Genomic DNA, 6,975 nt, shown 5'->3' with positions numbered 1-6,975 from the left:
CATATTATATTATTAAGGATTTGTTTTAATTATCTATATTACCTTATAAACTAAATTTGATAAAAGTCTTAAAAACAACCTTAAATACATAAGGTACTACATTTTGACGCATAAAGTCTTAAAGTTTTAAAAACAAATCATAATGCATAGAGTACTACAAATTTATGCATAAAGTATTAAAAATGATGAATCTATACTCCCCAAGCCAATGTTCGCTTCCAAAAAATCCATTACGGCTCCCAAAGACGTCGATTCCTTCTCCCCAAGGCAATGATCTAGCTCATTCCTTCGCCCCAAAGACGTCAATTCCATCAATGCTTCCCTCTCAAAGAGGCGATTCACGTTCTTGAAACCATCACTGCTTCCCTCCTCCCTCTGCGTCCTTGTCACCTCTCCTCCTATCCTCTGGTGTTCCTCCTTGCTGGACGGCCTTCATTCTGAGAAAATGAAGAATTAAAGAGAAGGAAGAGTTAAAATCGAACAAAATTGAAGAGTTAAATGAAGGTAAGAATCAAAACATTAGAATCCAATAAAGATTAGGGTTCTTATCAAATGCCATAAATAAAGATTAGGGTGTTTATTCAGTAATACTGCTATTCATGTGATTGTTTTAAAACCCACCTTCTACTCTTTCAGTAGGCGACCGTCCTGCTGCTAAAGTGCCAGAAATGATGAACCTAAACAATTTAAAGGTTATTGCTTTTCTATTTCCTTTTCTATAAGTTGTAAATGTAGACACTGCTTAATTTTTTTTCTTTAGCTTGTTCCTGATGCAACCTTTATTTACATAATGCATCTTCTCAATCGCTTCTTAGTATTGTGCATAAGATTCTTGATGACAGCATTGAGTTTAGGAAAGATGATGTACCAGATGTAAGGCAATTCTTGGCTTCTAACAACACTTGTGATTTCACAATTAATCATTAGATCATTAAATAATTCTGTAAATTCATTTTCTTTTGTGTAGAGAGTCATCTGTCTATTGAAAAAGCTTGTTCAAATGATTGAGCAACGGATTTCAAAACAAGCAGAGGACTTCAAGAAGGTAAAACTTGAAGTTATTCTTGTGTGTACAAATTCCACTCTTAACACTTGTAAATGACGGTTTCTTTTATGTACCTTTAGCAAAACAATCTACATAAGACTTGAGAAGAGAGGTATCCATTGAGAATTAGAGTACTTGAAACTCTTGCAACCAGGGCTGCAGAAGAAAATGAGGTAGCTTGAGTTTGATAGTTGTCTTGGAGGTGGCATACTTGTTTTACCTATTCTTTATTTTAACTAAAAAAAGTTTGTTATTTCTACTAGGTCATTATGAATCAACTCCAGCATATAAAGGTGCCTTTTCTATTCCTGCATCATGTTCTTAATCACAAATAATGATAACTTATTAATGTTTTTGTAGTTAAAATCCTAAGGATTTCAGAAAGATACATAAAATAGGATTCAGATAGACAGTATGTACAAACTTGTTTTTGTGTTGGTCTTCTCCTCCTTAAAGTTTTCAAAGATTACAATTTAGAATGTAAAAAAGTTATCGATGTCGAGTTGGATTAAAAAACTTTATGTCCACTTGGTAAATACTAATAGTGATTTATTTGCAGGCTAAGAAGATTAACATAGAAGAGAAGAAAAGGGTTGAAGATGTAGAATTAGTTAGGCTAATGAAAGAGAATGATGACACTAATTTAGAAATATCATAATCAAAGGCATGTATATATATGAGAAGCATTGTCTATAGCTTGAAGATGATGTTATGGAAATATAAATCTGAGCTAGAGAAGAAGATGATGGATCTCGAGAATCTTCTTACTATTTCAAGGAAGAAGGTTAATGAACTTGAAAAGTTTATGGAGTCTAAGTTTCTAAGATGGAAGAAGAAGAACGTGTCTACAAGAATTTTATGGATTTTTAGTATGGATCTCTACAGGTTCGTATAAACTATTATGCATCTATCTTTAAAAGGTGTCAAATGTATCTAGAAGATGTTATGAGCTTCTAGAGCTTAATTGGCTAAGCTAGGATTAAGTGAACATGTAAATGGTTCATTTAAATGTACACAATTTAATTGATACCATATTATTATTGTATAGTAATGCTATTTTATAGTTTCGTTTACATAAATATTATATTATTATTAGTTACGCTAAGAGGGTATTTTAGAACATTGTGCTTAACATGGAATTGTGGAACTGGCAGGGATTGAGGATGGTTTTTGAGAAATTAAGCAAGAAATTTTGAAGACATGACAAATTTACTCGGAAGAAATCAATCAATTTGGTAGCTGGAAAGAAATATACACTTGTCATTGTTGATGAGTACTTCAGATACACTTAGGTCTTCTTTCTCAGATCCAAAAGTGAAGCACCTGAAGAAATTTTCTCGTTCATCAAAAGAATAAAAGTACTTAACAATATTAAAGTACAGTCTATTAGAAGTGACCATGGAACTGAATTCAAAAACAATACTATGGATAACTTATTTGAGGACAAAGGAATCTCTCACAGCTTCTTTTTTATGAGAACTCCACAACAAAATGGAGTCGCTGAAAGGAGAAATCGAACAATCATTGAGGCTGCTCGATCAATGCTCAACGAATCTCATCTTGTTACTCTTTTCTGGGTTAAAACTGTCAATAATGCTTGTTTTACTCAAAATCGGTCGTTGATCTTTAAGAGATTCAAGAAGACAGCTTACGAATTCTTCCATAGCAGAAAAGCCTTCTATCAACTTTCTTCATATATTTGGTTGCACGTGTTTCATTCTCAACAACCGTGACCAACTTGGAAAGTTCGATCCCAAAGCTGATGTAGGAATCTTTCTTGAATATTCTTAAGTATCCAAATCCTTCAGAGTATTCAACAAACGTTGACAAACAATAGAAGAAACTATTATGTCACCTTTGATGAATCTCAATAAGCTAATTCTAAACCCATCATTAATGATGATGAAGAATTAGAAAACTGAATGTTCTCTCATGTTGGACAACCTGAAGCTTCCTTCAGCAATCAACCCAATGCTAATATTCTAGAAGCTGATGATGATCCACTTATCATTCCAGTTGCAACTAATTACCGAAGCGAATCTTCTTTAGAGATTGTTGTAGTGCCCATTAGTTGCATTCCTCCCTCTACTTTAAACAATGACCAATCAGTGAATGAAATGCCTTCAACATCTGAAAACCTTTATCAGTCGCTGAATCTCTCACTGAGGCTCCTTTAGCAATTCTACCCATTGCTGAAGAATCTGAATGGACCAAAGAGATCCATGTGCAATAGCTGAAGTGGAGAGGTCACTGAAGCGATTTGCTTAGACTTGAAGTTAGCTCTTATCTGTTTTCCTTTCTCACACGCTGAGCAAAGAGATTCTTTTGCAAAGGTGTTTTGAGGAAGACCAGTGACGAGATCATTTCGAGACAACTCACTGAGTGTCTTGAAGTTGAGATGAGAGAGCCGTTTTGGGCCATAGCCAGTTGATATCTGACGAAGCTTTTGAGAGAAAACAGTTGTTCTTAGTAAGAGGAGAATCCATGTTGATGATATATATGTTCTCTAGGCGAGAACCGGTTAGAGCAACTTTATCATCCTTGTCGAAAACGAAGCATGAATTCTTGGAAAATTTTACTATGAAATCTTTATCACACAGCTGACTGATGCTAAGAAGATTGTGCTTCAGTCCTTCAACATATGCATCAAATTTGAAAGTAGTTGCACCGTTGGTTAATACACCAACATCTTTTGTATATCCTTTTCTGTTTCCTCCAAAGGTTACGGAAGGGCCTCTTTCATCCTTGTAATGAATGAGTAGGGATTTATCTCCAGTCATATGTCTTGAGCATCCACTATCAAGATACTAAATGCATTTGACTTCATGCACACAAAAATAGATTAAGATTGCTTTGGTACCCATTTCTATTTGAGTCTACTAGTGTTAGGGGCAACATCCACTGAAATTGAAGACTCAGAATTAGTAGAAGTCTTCACTTAGCCCGAAGAAGAGGCTTTAGTGGTATGAGGAACAACAACCCCTGACACTGAAGACTTAGAGTCAGTAGGTGTCTTCACTGAGCCCGAGGAAGAGGCTTCAGTGGTTTTCTTCACTTTAGTTGTTTTTACAACTTTAGTGGCAGATTTCACCTTGGTAGATTTCTCAGCCTTGGCTACTTTCTTTCCCTTGGCGGCAGAACGACACTTGCTGGCAATATGTGTAGCTTCACCACAATATCGACACTTCCTATAGCTGAAACCAGCTTTAGGGCCAGGAAGTACCAAAGGAACATAAGAGGGAGAAGCTCCAAGGATTCCTTTCTCATTTGTTCTTGAAGGAACAACTGAGGATTTAAAGTCCTTAGGTGAAACATTCACCTTGAGCTTAGACTTAGATTTCTGAGAAGATTCAGATATCTTGATCCCAGAAGAAGAAGAAGAAGAAGAAGAAGAAGAAGAAGAAGAAGAAGAAGATGCATAAGCTGAAAGAATAGATCTTGATCTATGTGACTTGTCAGCTTTCTTGGGAATTGGTGATTTGACAATGGATTTACCTTTGTCTTTGTGACCTGAACTCAAAGGAGTTCCTTCAAGATGACTCTCAGTGATAGAAGATTGAGAGGAAGAAGTGTCATGAATAGAAGAGATGAAGGTGCCAAACTTCAGCATGGACCTGTCAGTGACACTATCTTCTTGATCATAGGAGAAGCCTAGACCAGTCTTAATCTTGGCGGGAAACTGAGCGTTAATGATCTCAGAGGCTTTATAGGAAGCTTTACACCACCCTTCAATGGTAGCCTTCTCAGCCTTGAGTTCAACAATAGCTTGCTCACGCTCAGCTATAGCCTGTTCACCCTCAATAGTGATGGTCTGGTTTATAATGACCCGATCCTTAAGATTTTCCTCGATCTTAGTCAGCTCTTGGATCTTAGAATGACAAATCTTCAACTGTTCTTGAAGATCAAGATTAAGCATTTCTGCTTTTGATTTGCCATTCAGGGCATTGTAAAGATCAACCATCAACGTATTTAACACTGATAGGCTATCAGGGACAGAAGAAGAAGAAGAGGTTCATTCATGCAATATTCGGGTTTCATAATTTTGGTTATTGATTTAGAAATTAATATATATATATATATATATTAGATGTGTGTGTGTGTGAGTGATTGTAAAATATTTTTTATTTTTATTTCATGGCGGTTTATGCACTTGCTATATATAGCAAGTGCATATGAGAATTAAAGGCTTGGCTGAAATTCTTGRGTACAAAATCAATTGAGAGAGTGCAGACTGATAAATCACTGGTTCAAATCCGTTCAACATCTTTTGTAAGGTGAGTGTATTAAGCTTTGAGTATAAATTGTTTGCATACAATTTAGTAGTTATTGGAACTGGTTATTATGATTTATATTTCATATTGTGCGGATTTTTTTTCCTTAAATCGTCCAAGTGTTGACCGGTTTATTCTTAAACCGCTCAAGTGTTGTCCGGACTCAACCCTAAACCGATCAAGAGGTGACCGGATTAACCCTAAATCTCTCAAGAGGTGTGCGGATTAAAATTAAACCGCTCAAAGGAATGTGATGACCGGATTGATATCCGGACAGTTTTATCCTGATTAGATCTCCGGATAGTGTACTTATATGTGATGACCGGATTAATATCCGGACAGTTTTATTCGGATTAATATCCGGACAGTGTTGTCTGGATTAGATCTCCGGATGATTGGCCGGACTCTAAATCCGGTTAAAGTGTTAGAAAATTTAGGGATGTAATAGCCGTGTAACCGCGAGAGAGAGATGTAATGACAGTGTAACCACGAGAGAGATGTAATGGCGGTGTAACCGAGAGAGAGATGTAATGGCGGTGTAGCCGCGAGAGACATAAATAAGTTTATGTATCAAAACAGGTTTGATTCTGAACTGATTGTTTGGAAAGTATGTTGTTTGTTTGAGATTTATACACTCATTAGACCTTTTTGGTCTAACGCTCAGTTGTTGGATTAACCTGGTTTGCAGGTCATCATACCTTGCAAGATAAAGGCAATGGAAAATATTAGAATGAATAACATTTAGTTACTCATAAATGTAGTTTTAGAAAGTTTTTGTTAATCTACTTTTTGTAAACGATGTTACATTTTGTGTTATAATTATGATGATGTGGATTATCTGTCTGGTGGAAATTGTGGGCTATTACAGTTGGTATCAGAGCCTAGGTTTAAGGGATCTGGGTATTTGCGAAATACTTAGACTTAAACTAGAGGTGTGTAAAGTTATGATAATAGGTTTCACTGGGTCTATGAACATGGAAAATATGTTATAGCTGAAATTATTATGAGAAAGATAGATTATATATGATTGATATGATCTAAGTTATGGATAGACTTGAGGATGAATGTGTTATTATGTTTTGACTATGAAAATAATCATGTGTGTTTAAATGTGACAGAAAGAGTTATATATTGAGAAATGGCAGATAATCCCAATCAATCAGAAAGGACCTCTACTGGTTATGGAAGAGGTCGGGGAAGAAGAAACGTAACACAAGGAGAGGACCCAGAAAATGTGATGACGATAGAAACGTGAAGTCGTAGTAGGGGTCGAGGAAGAGGTAGAGGTACTAGACAAGAACATGAACTGTCAGCTCAAGAAAGTTCAATGTCTGGTCATGGAAGAGGAAGGGCAAGGGGTGGACACAATGTTCCTGATCCCGTATTTATTACCCAAGAAATGTTGGCAGCAGAGTTGGGAAAATTCCAAGAAAGTTTGGTGAATTTGTTGAGGCGTACAACCCAAAATAATCCAGAAGTGGTAAGAAATTCCGATTATCAGGAGGAAGCCGGAGCTAGTACACCGGTAACTGGTACATCTGTACCCCTTACTTTATCTTCAGTACAAAAAGGAGGAGATATCAAAATGTTTCTTGCTTGTAAACCTCCCAAGTTTTCTGGTGAGCGTGATCCTGTTAAAGCCATGTGTTGGCTTAAGGA

This window comes from Cynara cardunculus, assembly GCF_001531365.2.
Source record: "Cynara cardunculus var. scolymus isolate 2C chromosome LG 1, CcrdV1, whole genome shotgun sequence".
Lineage (NCBI taxonomy): Eukaryota > Viridiplantae > Streptophyta > Magnoliopsida > Asterales > Asteraceae > Cynara > Cynara cardunculus.
This window is presented reverse-complemented; position numbering follows the sequence as displayed.